At 44.6% G+C, this 24,879-nt stretch overlaps 1 pseudogene; it reads left to right on the top strand.

Annotated features, from left to right (window-relative positions):
• The first annotated feature begins 1,199 nt into the window (after nucleotides 1–1,199).
• LOC104996580 overlaps nucleotides 1,200–24,879 on the top strand; it is a 152,965-nt pseudogene continuing 129,285 nt past the window's right edge.

The raw sequence follows: 24,879 nt of genomic DNA, 5'->3' as shown, positions 1-24,879 counted from the left end.
TTAATTAGCAATGAAGTTCTCCCACAACAGCACAATTCCATTTATCCTTCCTCATACTTTGTGCGATATTCACATATCTTTTTCTTCCATCTATGAATATAGACCTTGCAACACAAGGTTATGATTTCTGCTTTAAGCATCTTATAGTCACCCATCAAAAAATGGACAGAAGATCTAAATAGACATTTCTCCAAATAAGAACTCAGTTCAGTTAAGTCGCTCAGTCGTGTCCGACTCTTTGCGACCCCATGAATTGCAGCACACCAGGCCTCCCTGTCCATCACCAACTCCCGGAGTTCACTCAGACTCACACCCATCAAGTCAGTGATGCCATCCAGCCATCTCATCCTCTGTCGTCCCCTTCTCCTCCTGCCCCCAATCCCTCCCAGCATCAGAGTCTTTTCCAATGAGTCAACTCTTCGCATGAGGTGGCCAAAGTACTGGAGTTTCAGCTTTAGCATTATTCTTTCCAAAGAACACCCAGGGCTGATCTCCTTTAGAATGGACTGGTTGGATCTCCTTGCAGTCCAAGGGATTCTCAAGAGTCTTCTCCAACACCACAGTTCAAAAGCATCAATTCTTGGGTGCTCAGCCTTCTTCACAGTCCAACTCTCACATCCATACATGACCACAGGAAAAACCATAGCCTGGACTAGACGGACCTACAGATGGCCAAAAAGCACATGAAAAGATGCTCAAGGTCGTACATTATCAGAGAAATGCAAATCAAAACTACAATGAGGTACTACCTCACACCAGTCAGAATGGCCATCATCAGAAAGTCTGAAATAATAAATGCTGGAGAAGGTGTGGGGAAAGGGGGACCCCTCCTATACTGTTGGAGAATGTAAATTGGTACAGCCACTATAGAGAACAGTACGGAGGTTCCTTAAGAAACTAAAACTAGAACTACCATGTGATCCAGCAATCCCTCTCCCGGGCAAATATCTGGAGAAGACGCATGCACTCCTATGTTCATAGCAGCACTATTTACAATAGCCAAGACACGGAAACAACCCAAATGTCCACTGAGAGATGATCAAACAAAAATGCGGTAGGAAGACGGCTCCAAAGGTGGGAAGTGAAGTCAGTGCCTCAGTAGCCGAGGAGAACTGTAGAAGGAAGAGCCAAATGTTGACAGAGATTTATGATTCAGTTGCAGTTTCATAATGTGGTCTCCCTAAGGAGTTGGCTTTTCAATGAGGATGACAATGGAAGAGATGAAGCTGAGACCACTTCTGTGGTTTCTATGACCCTCTATGCAGTCATGTATCCTGTGTTTAATGAGATAGAACGAGTAAATCTGTCTGAGCTCAGACACTGAGAGTAGCTTTCATCAAGGCTGAAAAAAGAAAATCCATGACTCATACAAGACATCATTATGAAAATTTTAGGGACAAAAAAGTATAGAGTCAACTTCACAGAGTCCCTTCTTCAAATGACAGTTGATGATGTAGAAGAGTATATGATTAAACAACCAGAGTCAGAATTCCAAGACCTAAATGAAAAGGCACAAGCACTTAAACAAATTCTTGGTAAGATCCCAGATGAGACCAATGACAGAGTGAGGTTTCTGCAGACAGTCAAGGAAATAGCAAGTGCAGTAAAAGAACTTCTTGATAAAAAGCAATCAATGTCTTCAAGAAATATCAATACCAGAACCACAGGGCACTTGAACACCAAAATAAAGGGTTTGTGAAGTACTCCAAAAGTTTCAGTGGTACTCTGAAAACCTATTTTAAAGATGACTAGGTAATAAATGTGTTCATAAGTGCCAACCAACTAATTCATCAAAGCAACTTGATACTTCAGACCTCAAAACTATGGCCTGAAAGTTGTATATGTTAAGAGATATACTTCTCAGTGGCAACATTGGATTGTCTTTATCCATAAATTTTAAAGTTTGACTGTATAAATTATCAGTCCCTTCTGAATGGACCTAATAATCCAGGATGCTGAATGGGATTACTGGCATATTACACCATGTTTTTGTAAAATATAGCTTCATCATAATCATGCTGAAGATTTTGCATCACTTTTGCGATTATCATTCTTTTAAGAATGCTAAGCCAAAAGAATTTATGCCTTAAAGTGTCATTATATAACTTTCCTTAAAATAATTATAAATATTGAGGTTTGTTTCTGACATTTTAACTTGAAAGTGATATGCTACAAGATAGTACTTTAACAACATTTGCTGCCAAATAGTGAATAGTTTACATCTGTTAAATATTTCTTTACTTGAAAATATGCATATATAAAAATATATATATAATCAGAAGACCAAGATGACTGTGCAATGTCTAAAGAGCTTCTAACAGGAGTTTATTAGCAGTTTATCAGATAATAAAGCAGTAAGAATTCCTATTTTTCTGTCCTTAATCACTCTGGGCAAAAAGTAGTTAATGGAGATACTTTTGCTAGTTATTATATCTGAAGTACTGAGTATTTTTCCAAACTTTGTTTTAAGAGACTTATGAGAAGCAGATGGCAGTTTACAGAGCCATCATACTATATTGCCACTTTTGAACTCTATGATGATGTAAGATTAAGTCTTTCTGACTTGCTGGGCCCTAATAAGCTCTGCACCTTTCTTCCATAAACAGCCACAACTATAGTAATTTGAAGCCATACCGGTGCTAGCTGCGCACATGGAGCACAGAAAGACTGGTACCTATTGCAGACGAGCCACCTGATATGTAGCAAAGCTGGAATTCCAGTGCCGACCCGGAGCCCGTGCTGTCAGCCACTGTGTTATGCTGCTGCCGGCAAACAGAGGAAAACCGACAGTGGACAATCTGCCTTCCCACTAATCCTCTACTGCTCCCAAGATGCCCCGCTCCTTGTCAGGTGTGAAATCTGCCCAGAAGAGTGGTCCCACATCCTGGACATCACTGAAGTAGCTTGAGTCCCAAGCAGGAAATCCCACAGTATTCCCAGACCTAAAGCCATGGGAGTAGGAAAAACACCGTCCTTTTACAATAAGCTTAAGGTTCTTCCCCTGTTATGGGTGCATCAGCCATCCCTGCTCTTGACTCCTGCTTTACCTCACTACTCCTCTCTCCCCTTCTTGTCATTAATTACCTCTGCAGACTTCCGGTGTCTTCAAGCCAATAGCTCTGAGCTCATTCTGTCTACCCAGAGTCTGGTTGCTCTTAACCTACACTCTGCCTCTAGTCACAAGCTGCAAAGCCCTGCATCCCACAGCTTAGTGATAACACTCAGCCTCTTCTGATGTGCCAGGACTAGAACTGTGTCCTCCTGTGTCCCTTTCACCCTGTACGACACCTGTATGGATGCTTAGGAATCCGGTCAGACAAGAAAATGACCAAAGTTCTCACTGCAGTGGGCAGCAGGCACTGGGATTCTGTCAGAAAAGCATTTGCTCTTCAGGATGACATAATTCAACCATTGCAGAGACACTCTGAAGCTCTCTTAAATGAACCAAATGGCATCTTTAGAAAGCTTTTGAGATTGCCCACATCCAGCATCACTAGGTTATTTCTAAACATTTCAAAAGCTATGTTTGCATTCAAAATATATTGTACTTTTACATGACTCAGTTGGCGCATACCCCAACCCCATTTTATGGTTAAAGAGGATGATGCTGAGAGGTTTTAAATTATCTACTTTACATCAGTGGCTCTCAAAATTCAGTATGTGTAAGATACACTTCAGGCAAGAACAAAAATGGGTTTGCTGTTCTAGTTTTTAAAAATTTGCACTTTCCAAAAAGGAATCTTCATTTCTGCCCCCCCTCCCCTCCTGTCACCATTCATTTATTCTGATACTGCTAGCCCAATACTTTGAGAAATACTACAGCAGAGTAAGGAAGGGAATCTGTGAATAGAATTCAGTGGTCCATGCACCTAAAAAGGAAAAAAGTTCCCCATCTTTGTTTTCAGGATCTTTTAAGTGAAATTTAGCATTTCCTTCAATGACGAATGTAAGCAGCAGAACATAGTTATATTAACAGTGTCTGTGATGTTGTTACCAATACAAGTTACAGATATTTTTATATCACACATGTTTTGCAGGAACTTCAAAATACCTTTTACCTTTCACCAGTTCAAAATTACAGTTGTTCTGAGACTTGATATTATCACATTGATGTGTTTAAAAAAAAATGGCAAATTTCATTTTATTGAGCATTCTTTTTATCTAATATTTGTCTTAGTTACAGCACGTGGGATCTTCAGTCTTTGTTGCGGCATGCAGGATCTTTAGTTGCAGCGTGTGAACTCTTAGTTGAAGCATGTGGGATCTAGTTCCCTGACCAGGGATCAAACTTGGGCCCCCTGCTTTGAGAGCATGGCGTCTTAGCCATTGGGCCACCAGGGAAGCCCCCAATATTCTGATAATTGTAATTTAATAGAATCGGCATCTTTTGTAATCCAACATCTATTTTATGCATTTAAAAACATTATTCTGAGAAAGGTTGTACAGGCGTCATCAGACTGGTTTAAGGGTCTTTGAAAGTAAAAGAAGACAAAGTTCAGGATCTTCTGACCTCAGACTTCCCCCTCACTACCTCTAACTGCCACGATGGCCATCTGACCAGGGAAGCCAGTCTACTGTCTGGGTTGAACCAAGGAGGGTCTCCCTCTTAAGAAACAGCCAGCTTTCAGATTGGAGAGACTCTGGGGATTAAAGGAGTAGAATCTAGGCTGCAGTGAATTCCACTGAAAGCCACAGACAGACATGAAGAAGTTGGGAGACCTGGCGTGCACAGAGCAGACACAGTGACAGAAGTAGAAATTAGCTCCATGAGCTGCAATCTATGGTCTGAGATGGACTAAAAGAGAAAGACCATTCCAGCCGCCCCATGGCCCAACTGTACTTCCTGTCTTAGACCTGCGTGAGATTCACTTCTCTCCTTATAATCCATCTCCCTCCCCTGTCCTAGTTGGGATTTCGGCTCCTCATGACCAAGGCCTTGACTGCAACTGCCCACGTGACCCTTATTACTCATTTCAGCATCTGTCCGTATTCATTCACAGCATCACTTAGGTCACATCATGGTGAAGAGTCTGTATGTTCAATTCAGACGTGCTGAATGCATCCTCCACCACTTTCTGGTTTAAGAACATGGGCAAGTGGCCTAGAACTTTCTGTGCCTCCTTGTCTTATCTGGGAAAATGGGAACACTAACAGTAGTTACCTAAGGTGAGCGTCCAATGAATTAATGTATCTAAAATACACGCCTGATAGGGAGCAAGTGCTTGGCAGTTGTGCACCATCATGATGTCCATTGTCCACAAGCCACAGGGCTTGGACTGTGCATCATCTGTGCATGCTCACCACAGTTTTCGGCACTGCCCCAATCAGAGCTAACAAGGATGGACGGGCCTCATCTGGGACAAGGTGCCTCCACAAATTGGCATTTTCCATCAGCAAGCTTAGACTTGCTTTTTGTAAAAAGTTTTCATAACATGAAGATTTTCAGAGTCCTGTTCAAGTATTAGAATGGGTTTACTTTATATACAATTATTGTTTCTCATATGCTGAGGCTTCTCTGCTTGTCTGGGCCAAAATTACGACATCTCCCCTATCAAGCAGTTGGCTCAGACTTGCCAAGACTGGGACCCCTTATCACAGCGGGTGTGCTGGATACATGCGAGGAGCTGCACACTCACAGGGAGGACAGTTACTAGAGTATTCCTGAACTGAACACAGTAGGTCCGAGAAAGGACAGCCACCTCTCCAGGCTAACCACCTCATCATGCACATCTCCTCCACCATGTGACCCTGAGCCCTTCCTCTCTTATTTACAAACACCGTCCAGCCCCAGGTTCTGAAAATAAACACAGTGGAACTGTTGATGCTTCCTGGACACACATCTTCCCCGGGGACAGCGGGGCTGTCAAAATGCAGATGCACAGAGAGCTTGTTCCAAGGTTCAGTTTCAGATCTCAAATCTTTTTGACTTAACCTCTGTACCTCTGTGCTTCCCTGGTGGCTCAGCTGGTAAAGAATCCGTCTGCAGCGCGGGAGACCTGGGTTCAATCCCTGGGCTGGGAAGATCCCCTGCAGAAGGGAAAGGCTACCCACGCCAGTATTCTGGCCTAGAGAATTCCATGGACTATACCCATGGGGTCACAAAGAGTCAGACATGACTGAGAGACTTTCTTTCTTTTTTTTCTTTTCTTTCTGTACCTCTATCTATCGTGGGCATACCCGTCAAGGAAGTCAGCTAGGGTTTGATGTGGAATGCTAGAAAAGCGTGTCTGAGATTTTTTTCTTTTTCCCTAATTTTCCCAAATCTTTTCCCTAATTTTCCCAAATCTTTTCCCAAATTTCCCACTAGGCAATTTCATTGCTGCCTTTGGGTTTAGTACTTTTTTCTTTCTTAAGTGATTGATGGTGTGGTGGTGGAGGGTGGGGGACTTCTAAAGTTCAAATAGGCTAAAAACCTCCATCCAAATATAATGAATGAATAGTATATTTAACCAAGATAAGTGCTGGGCTAATTCTTAAAGTCTATAGATAAAAATAGTGGAATTCCCCCCATTCCTTCACTATACTCTTTAATCATGCTAACTTTAGAGAAGTTATTAGAATAATAACAATAATAATATTAATAGCAGTATTTAAATACAGAACATGTAATAAATGCTAGCTATGTGCCAGATACTTTCCTAACTATGTTACATGTGTGAGTTCATTTAACTTTCACGAAAAATGAAGTAGGTGCTATCATTATCCCAATTTTACAGACTGGCACAAGGAAGTTAAGTGATTTGCCCAGGGTTAATGTACTAGCCACGGCAAAGCCAGGACTGAAGCTCAGGTACCTGGCTCCAGGGCCATACGCTTAACTAGGACATGATTCTGTCAACCAGCATTCCTTCTGCTACAGGTTGAGCCCATTTTCCCTTAAGTATCTGTAGAAAAATAACAAAACTATCTGAAGTAGCCTTTCCCGCTGTCCTCAGAAAAGATGGGAAAGTATCTCTTCACCCTTCTGTCTCTTTCTCCTGCCAGTAGCTTTGCGGTGGGCCGCCCACACCCTCTTCCAGTGCTGCCACTGAGTTCCTGTGCAACTAAGCTGCATTCTCTTCTGGGTTCCGGGTCCAAAAAAGCTAATTAATCTCTTATTCTTACAAGATTCAGATTGTTACATGTGCCCACTCAGGAGAGAATGTAAAATCTGGCCATTTTTAACCCATTCAGCTCTTGGAATTAGGGGAATCAAGGAGTATTAAAGGCATCTCTAGACTTCTACAGTCAAACATTTTACCAGCACACACCCTTTCTGCACCTCTTTCATCTTCCGACTTTTTCCACGGCCATTGCTGTGTACTTTGTGAACGAAGGCATCATTCAGCTCCATTCCAGGCTCTCATAAGGACTTAGTTCCCTGATGCCTTGACTCAGGTAAATGTCTCCTTACCTAGTGATGAAGTGTCACCGTCATAACTGGGCTGTCCTAAAGGGTCGCTGCCTGAGTATGTGTGTTAGTTTGTGTGTGTGTGTGTGTGTGTGTTAGTCACTCAGTTGTGTCCGACTCTTTGCGATCCCACGGACTACAGCCCGCCAGGCTTCTCTGTCCATGGAATTCTCCAGGCAAGAGTACTGGAGTGGATTACCATTCCCTTCTCCATAGGGACTTCCCAAAGCAGGGGTCGAACCCTGGTCTCCTGCATCACAGGCAGATTCTTTACTGTTTGAGCTACAGGGAAGTCGTCCTGAGCTTTGTGTCACAAATCACCCCCTAGATCACATGTTGGGCTGGAGGGCAGCCTAATAATGCCTCGCCATCTGGCCTTGACCTGGTGTTCCAGGATGGAAACCTTCAGACCTTGGCCTGAGCCATGGTGTGTGTCAGCTGAGGGTCTCCATATTCCTACTAAGTGCAGCTAATGGCATTGGCTTGGGCTAATCATATGGATGGAAGTGAATTGTTCCACATCCAGAAGAAAGCTTTGAGAGCCTAGATTTGATCTGTTATGTTTGTTTTCCATGCCGTAGCCACAGATGATGGTCCAGACAGTAAGTAACACCCAACAACGTGGGTGTTAGAGGCAGGAAAGGTGGAGCAGAGCATCCAGCCAACCAACTATGGACCAGTGACAGTGTCTAGAAGTTTGTTGTGGGTCAGTGAGACCTAAGCGACTCTTGCTGTAGCAGAACATAGCTATCCTGATTGCTATATAGCAGAGACTCTTGTATTAGGGGGTTCTCCATCTGGTTGCATGGTAGAACCATCTGGAGACCTGTAAAATGACAATGCCTGGGCCCATTCCAAAGCACAATGGTGAGTGCAGCATAACCATTCTCTTTAGATAGTGAGACGGTACCACCATAAATATATGGACTAAGGGACACAGGGGATTTTTCAGACTGAGGTTTGAGGGGAGAAAGAAATAGTAATGAGTTTCTGAGTATATAGAATAATTTAATTCCTTTTATGACAATTTAAGAAAATGGTGGCTTATGGGTACCTCTAAGTACCAAATGGTATGTTTATTAAACAACACCGAGAGCATTGAGGTGTCTCAGTTAGTCATGATTATTCTGAGAAATGTGACAGTTTTCCTGATCTACCAGCAGATACTCCTATCCTAGCCAGTTTAATTAACTTTTGTCATGTGGTTCGCTGAGTCTAGAAATGCAAAATTATCTGACTGTGTCCAGAGATTTGTCAAACATAACCTGAAAAAAACCTACTTTGCATTTACTGTAAGGACAGAAAGGGAGGAGGGAGGAAGAATTCGGAAACAGCATAAAATGTATTGCTGCAATTTCATTTTCTTAGAACCACCCTTTGTTTCAAAAACAAAGAGAAATTAGTTGGACATGTGACAAACAGACAAAAACCCAAAATAATGAAAACTTGCTCTGGGGAAAAAAAAAATCCCCATTATTAGTATGCCTGGAGAGATCGCATCTACAAAGCAGCTGGGCTCGGCTAGTCTCCAAAGATAAGCAGGGAGGAGGGGAAAAAAAGGCTGTTACAGAGATGATGCTGATACCCAGAAGAAAGCCACCCTCTTGATAATTTGCTAAGATTTTAAAATTAAAACACTGCTCCCTTGGCAGACCCAAAATTGCAGAATTACAAGTGCATGTATATTTTTGTTTTTACTGGGAAAGAAGATTCTGGGCAGGAAAGATGGGCTCTAGATGCCTCTTCTGAAGTTGAATGAAAACTCTGAGCTGTTCCAGTCACATCCTCCGCCTCTGGACCACCAGCCTCTTATTGATGGCATGAACCATGAACGGTAGAAGGCAGCTTCCCCGGATTTGGGGGAAAGTGAATAATGCCTGAACTCAACCAAGAGGAAGCCAGAGACTTGTGGTCCTTTCTCAGAGGCTATGAGGGAGGCTGACAAGTCAGAGACAAGGAGCCTATTCATAAATGACCAATTAAATTTCTGCAACACATCTGCCTGTGAAATATGTAAACATGGTTTCTAAAAACTAGGATAACAAGCGGTCCTTGGGGAGTGAAACTGTTTAGGAAGATAAAGCTTAGAGCATTAAAAAAATTTTTTTTTAAGAAAAAAAATTTTCTTATTAGGGCCCCACTCTGACAGACACACACATCTCTGGCAGACATTGTTAATCAATCATGGCTGTCATTCCTGCTGAGTCCAGATATGGCCAGAATCCTCACTATCTTATTCCAAGTACTCACTACCAGTCAACTCAAGTTAGCATGCTCAGTGAGCACTATGCTCTCTGTCTATGAATTTGAGATTAGACAGAACTTCCAATGCATAGCAGGAAGTCCAAGCATATGCCAAGAGTTGCATGAGGCAGACACTGTCGGCTGCCTACTCAACAACCATTCACAATTCCTGAAAAAGTTCCAGTTTTGCTCAGGTAGCTATTCCCTCCTTACATAGCCATGTGCCTCAAAGGAGGTGGACCCCGGTTCTCCTCCCAGGAAGCAGATTATGCATGGTCTAAACCAATTACACTGCTCCATTTCATCTGCCAGTGATTGGCTAGACTGAGACATACTGCCAGCCAGTGAGACTTGATGGGAGGTCCAGGGGAGTATCAGGAAAGGTTTTCTTTTCCCTAAGAAGGAAGGAGAGAGGGAGGGCAGTGAGGGAAAAGAAAGAAGAAAGCAAGGAAGAAGGAAGGAAAGAAAGCCCTGTCTTCTGCTGGACACTCGTATTTGAATGTGGTTCTCAGATCACATTGCTACCACGGAAAAAAAAAGACTGAAAGATAAGCCATTGTGAAAAGATTGTCAGAAAACCTGGGGTTTTCCACCCACTTTAGGACTTCTAATTATAGGAGATAAGAAATCCTCTCTTCCATTTAAACAAGCTGAGTTAGGGCTTTTGTTTCTGGTAGCTGAAAAATTCCCATCGATACATAGGAGGGTGTCTGAGCAGATGGGCAGAAGAGATGCCAGAAGGGAGACCATCAACCCCACAGGTAGAGAAAGCAGAACCACACGTTGCTGATGTCAGCAAGCAAGGGGCCCGCACATGGTCTGAGTTTGCGTTCTGGACCAAGCAAGGCAGGCTACCTTCCTAGGAAAAACCCAGTTAAGGACAAAGCCAGGAGTGCAGGCCAGAAGGTCAAGGACAAATCCCTCAGATCCCTAACTGGGGGCAAAGTAAACAGAAGAGAAAGGGACCACCTTTCCTCAGTCAATCATGTGCCAAGGACACTTCTCACTTAATGTGTGTTACAACCTTATAAGGTAGGTTGGTTATCTTCCTCTTGCAGGTGAGGAAGCTAAGGCACAGAAAGATCAAATGACTTCCCCCAGGTTACCAGGTGGTCAACAGCAGTTCTGCGATTTGATTCAGGATCTGACCCTGAAGTTCAAGCTCTTTCTACTGTATAATGCTGCCTTCCCAAGCAACAAGGTAGGAACCAAAACCAACACTGAGTTTCTCCCAGTTCTAAGTTCTAAACTGGAACCCCTGTAGTATGAATACCTCGTCTGCCTTACAGTATTGGCCAGGCTTAAAACTAAGGCTGCTGGTGAGGGCTGTGACTTCCCCAGTTCTCCTGCCTCCAAGCAGCCTCCAATGCAGGGGCAGCTAGTGCAGCATCACGGTCATGGATGGCCCCGGAGCAAACAATGTGGGCAACAGCCCCCCAGCTCAGGCTCTACGAGCCCATGTTTCACTCAAAACTGATTTTATTTCAAACTAAGTCTGAGCCCCATTATCATTACTTAATGTCGGTGTTACAGCAGTGTGATACCCGGGCTTTTACACAATATATCATCCCTACAGACTTGAATGCTAGCAGGACACAGCAGAAATACAACATCCCAACTTCCCAATGTGCTTATGGCCATCAATATTGATGGCGAGTCATCAATCAAATCCAGCAGGCTTCTGCGTGCTCTCATTTTTAACTGAGCCTTACCATGCATTACAATGGAATGTTTAAAACCATGTACACATTTTATCAAGCCTTCATGACCACTAAATGCTCTCTGGTTTGCAGCTCCAAATATTATTCATTACATCTAGAGAGGTGGCATGCAAAAGTAAAGAAACCAAGCAGGAAGAGACTGTGATTAAGGACAGCACAAGAGAAAGACACCATCAGAATTGGCTGCCTGATCCAGCCCGGCCCTCCAGACCAGGCTTCCAAGCATGCACTCACATCCCCTCCCACTTGCTTCCTTCTCTACCTCACGGGTCTTCGGGTCAAGATGCCTGATTTGAATCCTAGTCCTCAGGGGAGTTTGACCAGGCTGCTTTACCTCCATCAGCTTCACTTCACTATCATCTGCAAAATGGGGATAAGTCCTACCCAACTTGGGAGTTTCTGAGGACATAACCGCATCTTACACATCTACGGGGCTTGGCTCAAGAGTCACTTTGAAGTGAAGCCTGATGACTACCCCTTTTTAAACTTTAACTGCCATCATTCCCCCTTCCTAAACATGGAAGTCCGTCTTACTAGGAGCCATTTTTCATTGTACTCATCACTTGCTCCTGGATTCTCTGACTCACGTATGATTACGATCTGGACCCCCGTGCCAGAGCATAAGTTCAGCAAAGGTGGGATTTGTGCCTGTTTTGTTCACTGACTTCCTCCCAGTTCTCAGAATAGTGCCTGGCACACAGTAAGCTCTACTCGATAAATGTTTGTTGAGTAAGTAAATAAAGCACCTAGCACACTCTTCATGAAGAGTTCACATTTGCTGGATGTAGATGGAAGGAATCTTGAGAACAAGCACAGGAAGAGCAGCACATGTGTGTTCAGCACCGACTATGACAGACACTGCAGGGAGCTTTGTGAGCGTCGCCCCCACCAGTTCTGGCCGGCAGCTCCCACGTTCTAAACGAGGGCTCTCCGCATTCCTGCCCTGCACCTGCTGCATAGTCACAGTGTGACCTGCAGCCAGTCACTGACTCCCGACCTGTCTGCTCCGCTATGGCTCATTTCCGTGCATTTCCACAGTTCTCTGTCTTGACCCTTGGCTGAAGGGACCACACTCCATCATAAACTCCCTCTCCTGAACCAACTGACCCACTGCAGGTAGAGCCTGTGACTTATCCATTTCTGTGTCTCCATCCCCTGGCAGTTGTCCCATACAGGTATGATGAATAAATTAACAAAGGTAAAATGAAGAACTCCAACTAGAATCAGGGACAGCAAGTAGTGACATATGTATTGCCATGGTCCCCACCCTCAATCCCTAGAGCACAAAAAGAGTGGTCCTTCATATTCTTTCCTTCAAAGTGTGGACTAAGTCTCAAAATCCCCCTCCACAACTCACTCCAGACAGCCATTCCCAACCCTTCAGAGTTGGCCGAACACATGTATTAACCATCCCTGTCACAGAAATAGGTGCTCAAAGAGCACCTAACCCACTCTCTCTGCTTGATGGGCACACATCTACATTTCCCCCTTCTTTGAGAGAGGGTGCCATGTGACAGAGTCCCAGCTGATGGAAGGGGTATGGGAATGATGGGCATGACATCCATGGCTGGCCTGCCCACACTGCCCAAGTGGGAGCTTCCAAGCTCCTTTCTCCCCTCCTGTGGATTGATGCAGACAAATGCCATGACCTTAAAGTCCTCACATGGAAGGTAATGGAGTTGCAAGATAAAAGAAGCATGGAGCCCAAGTCACCTCTTGCAGGAAAGCCAGAAGCCAGCCAGGAAGGCTCATCGATAATAGCAAGAAATAATACTAACTAACTGCACCTTTTGGGCTTCTCTAATGGCTCAGACAGTAAAGAATCCACCTGTAATGCAGGAGACCTGGTTTCGATCCCTGGGTTGGGAAGATCCCCTGGAGGAAGGCATGGCAACCAACTCTAGTATTCTGGCCTGGAGAATCCCATGGACAGAGGAGCTTGGTGGGCTACAGTCCATGGGTCGCAGAGTCGGACACGACTGAGCAACTGAGCACACACAAGTGCATCTTTGGCGCTCTATAATTCAAAGCCCTGTGTTACGGAAGCTTGCTTTACCTTAACTAACATACCTGGACTACTTTTTTCAAAACCTCTCTTCTAACTCTACATTGCTATGTTCCAAAAACTTCTCATTTGTTATCTAAGTGTCCAAAAGGTAGTTTCTGGTAGCTTGATAAGGCATGTGTATTTCTGGATGTACCCCTCACTGTTCAGCAAGTAAACTTTTAACTCTGGGAAACACATAAAGAATTGCAAGATGTAATTCTTCAAACCAGAGATCATCTTCTTCAGAAGATATTTATATGAAACGGTTGGTTATCCCAAAGCACTGTCTCAAAAAATGCAGCAATGAATGACTGCAATGAATGACAATAGGAAGTAACACAACTGCATCACTGCCTTTGTGCTTTGGGCAAGGAACTCCTGCATCTCCAACTCCCCAGACTTCCGTTTCCTCTTTCAGCACTACATGCCCAACAATTCTGCACCCACTTCACTGGACTGAGGCTACTTTAAGTAAATGTGGGTGACATGCTTATAGCAGTAACTGGCACCAAGTACATGTTCTATAAATTTTTGCTGCCGTTTGTGACAGGAATGGTAGATCACCGTCGGCTAGAATGGCTGAGCGCGGTGAGGGTTCGGAAAGGGGATGATGGGAGAAGGAGACAGGAGCAGGAATGTACATATTCTGTTAAGGAAACACTGAGGAAATCAGTCTGAATACGTTACAGAGACTTTGAAGCCAAGGATCAGTCTTACCAAGACTTAGTTCCTGCAGGTCTTTAAATTCTAAAATGAGAAATCAATCGGTTACTTGAACTTCTTTTTTGGAAAAGTGTGTTGAAGGGAGATGGAGGTACGAAAGAAAGAGGGGTGAGGGCAGGCAGGAAGCCAGGAAGAAAGAACAGAGGGAGAGGGGAGGGGGAAACAGGAAAGGAAAGATGGTTTGTCATTTGAGATTTGACAGTGTAGCACAGAAAGAAATCACGCTTTAGGAGGAAAAAGACCAGGAGGGAGATTTTAACTCTGCTTTCTGTTATTATATGATTTTGAATTAATTGCCTTTTCTCAGTAAGCCTTGGTTTCATACTATAAAACAGGGGGTCATAATCCCCATATCAGATGTCTGCTTGATGAGAATTAAATGAGCAAACCATACGGGGCCTGGCGCAGAATCTGCGGTAGGGTAAGATCGTCAGGCGTTCATCGATTCAACATTCATGCCGCACTTACGAAGGCCCTGCAGTTGGACTGAAATTATGTTCCACAAATATTAGCCTTCCCTCCTCGTGCTATTTAGTTAGCAAAAGCCACGCTTGCCAATGCAACAGTGTTGAGTGCTTGGTCCCCAGCCAGCCCAGCATTTGGAGAGGACCCAAACCAGCCATCAATGGGAAGGTGAACAAAAGCCCAGAAAATGCCAGTTTCACCAAGTCCTAAGCAGCGTTTCCAGTCTTCACACGTCTCTATCGGGTGAAGGACGGGGAGGCAGTCAGGTGTGTGATGCCTTCCCACATCAAGCAGAACAGAAGAGAAACAAGCCCTGGTCTAAGAAAGCTCTTTTCCACAGGCGCTTTCTATACTGGGCTGCCTTCCTGTCACGGGCAGTCAAAAAAGAGCAACCTACTCTTCACAATTTCTTAATCAGGCTAGGATTTCTGCCTGTGAAGAGCTGGGGAGGGAAGAGCCTCTCCGGCAGAGTCAGGAATGATAGTTACAGAAATAGGTTCTCATCCAGCACTGGGGTGGGCCGAGCATGGCATTCTCGCCAGCGGGCTTGGCTGAGGAAACGGTCCTCTTCTCAGAAGGCAAGGCTGAGTCTGCCAGCCAGGTGGCACCCGGCACTGCCTCACAAACAGAGAGGTACCTGAGACTGAGAGCTGTTTTGGCCACTTCCGCGCGAACCTAGCAGTAGACCCGTCCTGCAGGGCACAGCAGCGCCCCGCCTCTGGTGTCCCGGGCCGGCCAGCGCAGACAGTTCCAAACGGGCCTCTTTGCTCCCCTGAACCCCCCTGGAGTGTTGGAAAAACGGCAGGGGGAGGAGAGGGGAAAGATGTGAGAGAAGAGCAAGAATGTTCTTTAAAAAAAAACATCAGAAAAACTGTGACCTGAGTCGGGGAAAAACACGAAGCAAGGGCTGCTCGCCGTGAAAGTGAAGCTGGAGACGAGAACAGGGCCAGCACCTAGCGGGGCGAGGGCTCCAGAGGCGACGGATTGAGGGAGGCGCGGGGTTCCACCCACAGTCTCCTCTGTGGGCCCAGCCACACAATTTGCAGGACCCAGTGCAAAATGAAATGAAATGCGGAGCTCCTTGCTCCCAAAGCAGGAAACTGTGCTGCTAATGGCATGAAAATTAAGGCTTTTCTTTCTTCCACAGCCTTTCTTTCTCTCAACTTGTCACAATGCTTTTTTACATACTGTTTAACATCGTTCTTAGTAAAGAAAAATTAAAATTTTAAAATATTAGCGTGAACTTTCATCTTTGTGTTGTGCGGTACCAGTTTAAAATGCAAATATAGGAGCATTTTACTCACATGTGGAATCACAAAAATTGTGTAATTCGTATCCCACATGAATTATGAATGTAATTCTTACCATAACAGTGGAAATGCTGCACCAAACGAACTCACCTTACCCCACTTCTTGACATGTGCACTTTCCACCAACACTCTCTAGCTCTGGCTTACTGATGAGTACAGAGGACTGAGAGGAAAAGGAACTCTGGGTTGCCCAGTCCTTCCCTTCCCTTCTCTACCAGGGCTTCCCTGGTGGGTCAGATGGTAAAGAATCTGCCTGCAATGCGGGAGACCCGGGTTCGATCCCTGGGTCAGGAAGATCCCCTGGAGAAGGAAATGGCAACCCACTCCAGTACTCTTGCCTGGAGAATTCCATGGATGGAGGAGCCTGGTGGGCTACAGTCCATGGGGTCGCACAGAGTCGGACACGACTGAGCAGCTAACCGTGCACTACTCCTCCCTTTCCTTCTCTGTCATCATCTTCACCCTACGTGGCTGCCTAATACAGGAAAGTGATATGAGTGTGCCAGGGCCCCTTGATCACACATGTTTCTTAGAAAGTCACAACACTCTTTATGTGTTCAAAGGCAGTTCTTGTGTGCATGGAGAGCAGGCCTCCCAGTGCTGTCAACTCCCTCACTTTCTCAGCAGTACATGTAATGTACTTACCTAGAATTTGCTCTGAGAATCCCTGAACCCCCATGTATATGGTGGGCCCCTTGGAATTCTGCACTCTCAGAGCAGTGAAAATGTGATACGCAAACCGGGTGGCAAGGATCACTGGACACACACACATTGTGTGTCTGCTCTGTTCACATGCATGTTTCATTGTCCCACAGACTTCATGTGCAGAACACGAGTTCAGAGAGAAAATTCCCTAGAGCTTCAGGACAACTATAGCAGAGCACTAACACAGTAGAGAGCCCCTCTGAGTGCAGGGCACTCTGTGACTGCTTGCCTGTAAATTGATGAGATTCCCCAGGGGCCCCGGGCAACCCAACAGATACTCTGCCCTCCCAAATGACTGGACTCAATACCCTACGTGCTCCAGGGCATTCTTTCTAGACTCAGGGTATTTACTCACTGTGGTGGTGGTGGTTTAGTCGCTAAGTCATGTCCGACTCTTGCGACCCCATGGACTATAGCCTGCCAGGCTCCTCTGTCCATGGGGATTCTCCAGGCAAGAATACTGAACTGGGTTGCCATTTCCTTCTCCATTACTCACTGTAGTGGCGTAAATAGTGTTCCTGCAGAAGATATGGCCAAGTCCTAACCCCTCAACACTTGTGGATGTGATCTTGTTTAGAAATAGGATCTCTGCAGATTAGCTGAGGACTGATAGATGAGACCAGGATTTAAGGTGGGCCTTAAATCCAATGACTAGTGTCCTTGTTAAAGACAGGAGAGGGATATTTAAGACACAAAGACACAGTGAGAAGACGAAGGGGAAAAGCCATGTGAAGACAGCGGCAGAGATTGGAGTGATGTTGCAACAAACCAAGGAAAATCTAGCTAGCTAGAAGGAGAAATGTCGCCTAGAGTCTCAGGAGGAAACATGGCCTGGTTGACCCCCTGACTTTGGACTTCCGGCCTCCAGAACTGTAAGAGAAAACATTTCTATTGTTTTAAGTCACAAAACTTAAGTGGTTTGTTGTGGTGGCCCTGGGAAATGAATACACTCCCGCCTTCACCCTGCCTGGGCTGCCTCCCCCAGCCCACATATACCATGCTTTCATATGGAGAGCACCTAGCGGGGCTTGGCACACAGCTCTTGTTCAATCAGTAGCTAAGACAGAACCTCAAAAGCTCGAGGCCTTGTCTATCATGACTCTATCCTTGGTGCACAGCACATGGGAGGGGTTTGCTGTGTAGCTTTTAAATCGGTAAATAAACAAATGAATGAATTTCCCTTTCAAGTTCAACACAGGTTTGACATTTACCCAACAATTTTTCCCAATACTCTGTTGTCAGTAAATTAAACATATCTCTTTATATTGCTATAGTATTGTTGGTGTTTATTCATTCACCCATTCAATAACTATTTTAGGACCTACTATGAGCTTGGCCCTATTCAAGGTGCTTTTTAATTTTATCCAGTGTTCACTATATGCCAGGTGCTGTTTTAAGCACTTTACATATATTACCTCGTTCATTCTCACCCCCTTATAAGTATTATCATTATCCTCATTTCCCAGATATGAAAATGCAGGCTCAGAGAGGTAAGACAACTTGCCCAGGGTAACACAGCTTATGAGTGGCAGAGCTAGGGTTCAAACCCAACTGACCCTAAGCTTTCCATCAACACACGACACTACTGTGAAGCTTAATCTGAGTTGTTCTGACTACCACCAATCACCATATAGGTACACACACCACAGCACTTACCACATGGTGCTGAAATTTTGTACCCATCTGTGAGCCCTGAAGGTGAGAGCTGTGAATGTTCATCTCTGCACCCACCTAACACAGACAGGTGCTCTGAAACATGGGGAAAATTGAAAAAATATAGTTCACTTGTGATAAACCCTGCTGGACACTTGCTGACAAATTCATAGGGTTAATTTTAAGATCTCTGTCATTTAGTGAGGAAACTTCAGTCTCAGGACATCATTGAAGAAAGAGAATCATCACGTTTGGGAAGTGCCCACCTTCTGTAACTCAGTGCCATCTCCAAGAAACCACACCAGCCCCCTGTGACATTTACTTTTAATGAAAGAGAAAAGGACTGGGCATTTGAGTTGAAAATCCAGGGCCCTATGGAACAGGCTATGGTGACTAATACTACAACTGCCATTAAACGATTTTCAGAGATTGGGCCAAAATGTTTCTCATTTTAAGAGAGAACAGCCCCTCATCAGTTGTTCTGACCTGTGTTCTCAGCCAGGGGAATGAGCTTGGGATAGATTTTATAAGACCACCCATCCTGAAGCCTTCAGTGATGTCCTGCTTCAAGGGTACAGGAGTGCATCTGGGCTTACCGTGGACCCTGGGAGGCCATGCTACCAGAGAGGAATGTGCCTTTTTGTAGCCTGCTTTAGAGGTATTTTTCCAAATCTATGGTTTAAAATACAGATTATATATCTTATAGGCAATGTATTGTTGAAAGTTCCTTGAGGGACATTTCAAGGAGATGGACTATTAACTCTGGGAGCTAATGCAGGTGTTAATTTGTCATTGTGCTGCTATCAGGCTCCAAGAGCATCGGTAGCAGGGATTCAATTATTTGAGTCACTCCAGTGGGAAGAAGGAATAAAGATAATTAGAATTATGATGATCATAACTTTTAAATAATAGTAAAAGGAAGAGGAAGAAATATCCATTGTACAAGTCCCAACTACATGCCAAGTACAAGACAGGGCCTTTTGTATTTACTGCTCCAAGTTCTTACAAATCCCAAAAGGGTCTTTTTCAACCATTTCCATGATGTGGAGACAAGCTCAGAAAAGGTAGCCAACTTGTAGAAACAGTGGTGACAGAACACAAGCTCAGGTCTGCCAACTTTAGAGTAAGGGCTTTGTCCTTTAGGACAAGCTCACATCTGAATCTTCCAGGAAGAGAGTACAAAGTGGAGAAGTAATTCACTTTACATGGCTTGACCCCCTGGTACTTAAGAACACTCCAGCCCTACAGTGCCATCTTGCCTGGGCTGGAAATGCCTCCTGGTCAAAGCTGGGTTAGAATTTTACTAGTCATGAAGGCAGCTGTGTTATTGAGGTTTCTATTGTCTGATGACTTAGGGAAACAGTAGAGCTTAATTTTATTTACTCATATTGATTTATATAGCTTGGCTCTTTCCACAAAGGATTTGAGGAAATTTACAATGAAAACAACATAGCTGAATATATAGAATCCCAGAAATTAAATGCTATTAAAAAGATATTTCCAGAACCATTTTTTTTTTCCATTGCATCTTTTGTTGTCCTATGTGAACAAAATGAGAAATCACCATCACAGAATCTGAGCCCTGGAAGAGGCTGTGATGGGTCTCAAACCAGAGAACATAAAAATCACTGGAGAAATGTGTTTAAAATGCAGATCACCAAAAAAATCCATTCATTCATTTTACCATTATTTACTGACCTCCTGTTAGGTGCTAGCACCGAATTTACAATGGTGAAAAACAAATGATACATAATCATGGCCTACATGAGGCTTAAACTCTAAGGAAGAGAGATGTTAACCCAATTATCCCATAATTAAGTGTAAAATCCAGACTCTTGAAGGGTAGGGTGAGTGGCTCTTCAAGAATGTAATAGGAATATTCTGACCTAATCAGAACTATCAAGAAGGCTTCCATGAAGAACAGATCATAGGGCTGAGGTCTGAAGACTGCACAGGAATTAACCAGGTCAGGGATTCACCCTTAGAGGCATATTAGAATTACTTGTGGAGCTCTTAAAATGCTGATTACCAGGCCCTCTACAGACCAATGAAATCAACATCTTTGGTGGTAGATCCAAGCACTAATTCCTTTAGGATCTTTTGTCCTGCACCCAGACAATTCTAACGTGCAGCCAAGGTTGGGGGCTACTAAACAGGGAAAGAGAGACAGGGGGTGAAGAAAGGGCAGGTGCCAAGTCCCATGAAGGAGACAGACACGGCTGCTGTGGAACCTAAAGAAGCTGATGTGGTTCGAGCCTGGAGAGCAAGAGGGAGCTCTTGTGGATGAGGCAGGAAAGGCGGGCAGTGGCCACACAGGACCATTTGGGCAGTGCTAGGAATTTGGGTTTTTTATTCTAACATCAATGAGAATCTAATGAAGCCTTTTGTTTCACTGGAGTGTTTTTGAGGTTTTGTCGGGGGCGGCGGGTTGCCATTTGTTTGTTTAATTATTTTGGCCACGATCAGTTTTGCATTCTGAAAAGATCATTCTGACTTTCTTATAGAGAAGGACTGGAGGGAGTAGGTGGGACTAGAGTTGAAAGGAGAAGGGAGCGCCCAACAGACCTACAGGCTGAGAACTGGAGGATGTGCAGAGACCACTGTCCCCAGGGCAGCGCAAGAGGGCAGAGTGAGGTCTGTCCATGAGAGAGACAAGCCTTGCCAAGCAGGCAGAGAACCCTGGCAGCCTCAGAGTGCACGAATCAACAAATTTGGCTGAAACCTCTCCTTTCAGGAGCACCAGGCACAGCAGCTTCAACAGCTCCACTTGGCACAGGGCTGGGCGACACTGGCACGATCCAGGCAGCCCGCTGGAAGCCATATGCCCTGCTTAATTCCTCCACTAACCTGCTGCTTGCAGCCATGCAGACATATGCAGCCTTAATACAGTTAACAGCGTTTCAAGCTCCCAAGGAAGTTGGGTGGAGGGAGGTTCCCGCCCAGGCACGGTGATGGAGAGAAAAATTGTCAGCAGTGATTCTTGGCTGAGATTGGCAACATACACTGTCACTTAAACCTATCAATAGATGGAGCTGATGATGTTTTTCACTTAACACCTAGCGACGAGGCTGTCAGAAACTGGCAGGAGATCCCTGCACACCCTGCCAAGAGAGAGGAACATGAAAATCTGTCAAAATTCATGCTTGCTAATAAATATACCCCTGGAATTCTTTTTTAAGGAACCCAGGGTTTCAGATGTCTAGGCGACACTTGCCAGGGATTCAAAGAGCTTGATCAAGCTAAGAGGTTTCTCCTCAGCTTCAGTTTTCATGTGACTTTGGCTTGCTGGCAAAGGAAAAGGGGCAAACCAGAGGCTTAGTGAAGGAGCGGCCCCAAAGATACTAATCGTTGTAAATTCTAGCCTGGGAGTCTGTAGTCTACGGGCAAAGAAAGCAGACACATGACATTGCCCCTAGGCTCCAGGCACGCCCTCTAGGCCATGGGACCAGATTCAGAAGAGGGCATGGTGGCTCACCAGAGGGTTCAAAGGAAGGCTAAGTAACCAGAAGTTCATGCTGTTTGGCGGCTGTGTAGTCACTGGTGGCTGTTCAATGAATAGGCCCAGTAGGATAACACTTTCCCATTCCCCGGAAGCTGGGTGAGGTCATGCAACTTGCACTGGCCAATGGAAATGACGCACATCACACTACCTTTAAGAGGCAAAGTGCAATGTGCGCTTGTGCTTTCCTCCTGCCCCAGTGACGAGCAGCAGTGACTCCATTAGCTGAGTCCCAGAGCAAGGATGGCACAGGGCAGCACCCCAGCCGACCTGCAATAGACATGGAGCTTGACTGGAAGATAAAATGAGTTGTTATAAGTCACTGAGATATGAGGATTGCTACAGCGTAATTCATACGTGCTCCCTGTTAGAGCCATTTTAAACAATTCCTTCTCTCCTCCCTTGTTGCATACTTATTACAACCATTTCTGTGCTCTGATCTACCAGAGATGATTTGGGGTAGGTTTCTTAAAACCCCTAAATCTCACTTTCTTCATCCCTAAATTATGAAGAATAATACTATCCATGCTGTAAGGTTCTTGCAGTAATTAAATAATGCCTAGAAATGAATACATTTTATTGCTTGCTCTGAAAAGAAGAGTCAACATAGCAGGCCTTATCTCTTTTTCTTTTTTTATTTTGGCTGTGCTGGGTCTTCATTGCATCGCATGGGCTCTCTTTGAGGCAGTGTGTGGGCTTTCTCTAGTTGCAGAGCACGGGCTCTAGAATAGAGTGTGTAGGCTCGGTAGCTGCAGCATACAGGCTTAGTTGCAGGATCTGAGTTCCCTGACCAGGGATCAGACCTGTGTCCCCTTCATTGGAAGGCAGACTCCAACCTTAAGTTCCAACTTAGCACGCTTTAGACTGCCATTCTTAGAAAGGTTGGCTTATAGGTTTGGCCCTTGGCTAGTATCTGGGAACTTGGGTTTTAAGAGCATTCCCACTATTCCAAAACTAATAAAGGTGCCTACTATACCTCAATTTTGTACAAACAATATGGTTTATGTTGAACAACTGCTTTTCTTCTGGTAGTTTGGAATTTTGGTACCCGCTAGGCAGAAGGTGCCTGTGTGAGCAACCCCTAGTAAAACCCTGGACACAGGGTTTCTAACAATAGTCAACAGTAGATCACACTTCACAATTTTGTTATAACTCATCATTGGGGGTTTTAAGTACATCCTATGTGACTCCACTAGGAGAGGAATCTTGGAAGCCTGCACCTGTTTTCCTCCAGATTTTGCCCCATGAGCATCTTTCCTTTGCTGATTTTGCTTTGTATCCTTTTACTGCACGTCTCAGCCATGAATCTAACTATACCCTGAGTCCTACAAGTCCTCCATGTGAGTCACCAAACCTGCGGGGGTTCTTGGAGACTTAAAGGTATGGTTTGCTCTAAGTTAACAATAAGCAGAAAATGATAAGTTAACAATAAATGTAAGTATTATTAGTATTAAAAATAAAACAAAGGAAAAAACAGAAAGAAATGAAAATATCTAATCATAAGTAATCACCAAACAAAAACACTGGGACAATGACTTGTGTCTCAAAGGTACTTACTCAATTACCAAGTACCAAGAATGATGACTTATATAGCCTAAAATTCCCAAAGTACCCTCCCTGTGGGACCTGCATTGGCTGCGGGCACTGACCCTGTACCTAAGTGAGGTCTGCACAGAAGTAGCTGTACCTCAGTGAAACTCAGTGAAAACAACCACAATACTAGGAGCAACAGGAGTCAATATCTAGTGAACACTGTTCTGCACCAGCCATACACTGTCCCATCTCATCTTCACAGCAGTGCTCTGGTGTAGGCACAATTGCTATACTCGATCGTAGGTGAGGAAACAGAGAGGGGCAGCCACCTGCTGACGGGCCAGCATCAGAGCTGAGGGTGTAGACTTGGAAGCTCCCCAAACGTGGTTCCCGTGTCAAAGTGGCGTGAGTTTCCTGGGGATGCCACAACAAGCTGCTACAAACTGGAGCGCTTAAAACAATAGAAACTTGTCCTCTCACTGTTCTGGAGGCCGGAAGTCCAAAATCCAGGTGTCAGCAGGGCCCTTCCCTGCTTCCCCTGAAGGCTCTAGGAGAGGATCCTTGCTTTTCTCTTCCAGCTTCTAGAGGCTCCAGGTCTTCCCGTACATGTGGCTGCTTCGCTCCCATCTCCTCCTCTGTCTTTGTGTGGCCTTCTGCTCTTCTGTGTCTGTCTCCCCTCCGTGTATCTCTTTATAAAGACACTTGTGATTGGACTTAGAGCTCATTCAGATATTCCAGGTTGATTTTGTCTCACAACCCTTAACCTAATTACTTCTGCAGACTCTTTTTCCAAATAAGGTCACATTCACAGGTTCTAGGGGAAAGGACATATCTTTCCAGGGCCACCACCCAGCCCACAGACACCAACAGTTAGCTCCATGCCACTGCAGGCCAGTCAAGTCATTTAACCTTCTGGCAGTCAAGTGAAGCAGTGCATGAAAGAACGTTCAGTATGTGGTCTGACATATAATAAGAGCCCAGAAAACGTTAGTGACTGTTACTTCCCATCATCACGCAACTGTTGAGAAGAGGAACTAGGATTTGGACCAGGCATACATAACTAATATTTTTACTTCTCTCTCCGACTAAAGAGTGGGGCTTGGAGAAATCTTTGTAGACCCAGGGATCACCCACCCATCAACCTACAGTCATTCTGTAGAACTCTTTGATACACTCTCCTGGTCCAGAGCTTGGGAAGGGGCTGATCTCTCCCCAGATCCCCTCCTGAGGCTCTCTAAAAATTATTCTGGAGAATCTCGGTTCCTTTGTCTCACTGTCTCAAAAACCCTGACAGTAATTACAGCTGCCACACTAGAGTGCTTTGAGCGTTATTGAGGTAATGACTATAAAGTCTGTGGAGCTCTTCAGAGGGAAGAAGCCATAAAAATCAGATAAATAAAACAGTCAATCAGCACATGTTTATTGTGTCCACAGGGTGCACAGCACTGTACTTGGAAATAAAGATTAAAGAGGAGAAAAGCGAAGAAAAGGAAGGAGGAAAGTTAATTCAATAAAAGTCTTACCAGGCCAGAGTATAAGACCTGCTATAAAGCAAAGATCTAGAGCTCTCCAAGACTTTAAAAAATGGA

The sequence above is a fragment of the Bison bison genome, unplaced genomic scaffold, assembly GCF_000754665.1.
Source record: "Bison bison bison isolate TAMUID 2011002044 unplaced genomic scaffold, Bison_UMD1.0 scf7180017864295, whole genome shotgun sequence".
In the NCBI taxonomy this organism is placed as follows: domain Eukaryota; kingdom Metazoa; phylum Chordata; class Mammalia; order Artiodactyla; family Bovidae; genus Bison; species Bison bison.
Note: the sequence above shows the minus strand (reverse complement) of the source record. Positions and strands in the feature narration are given on the sequence as shown.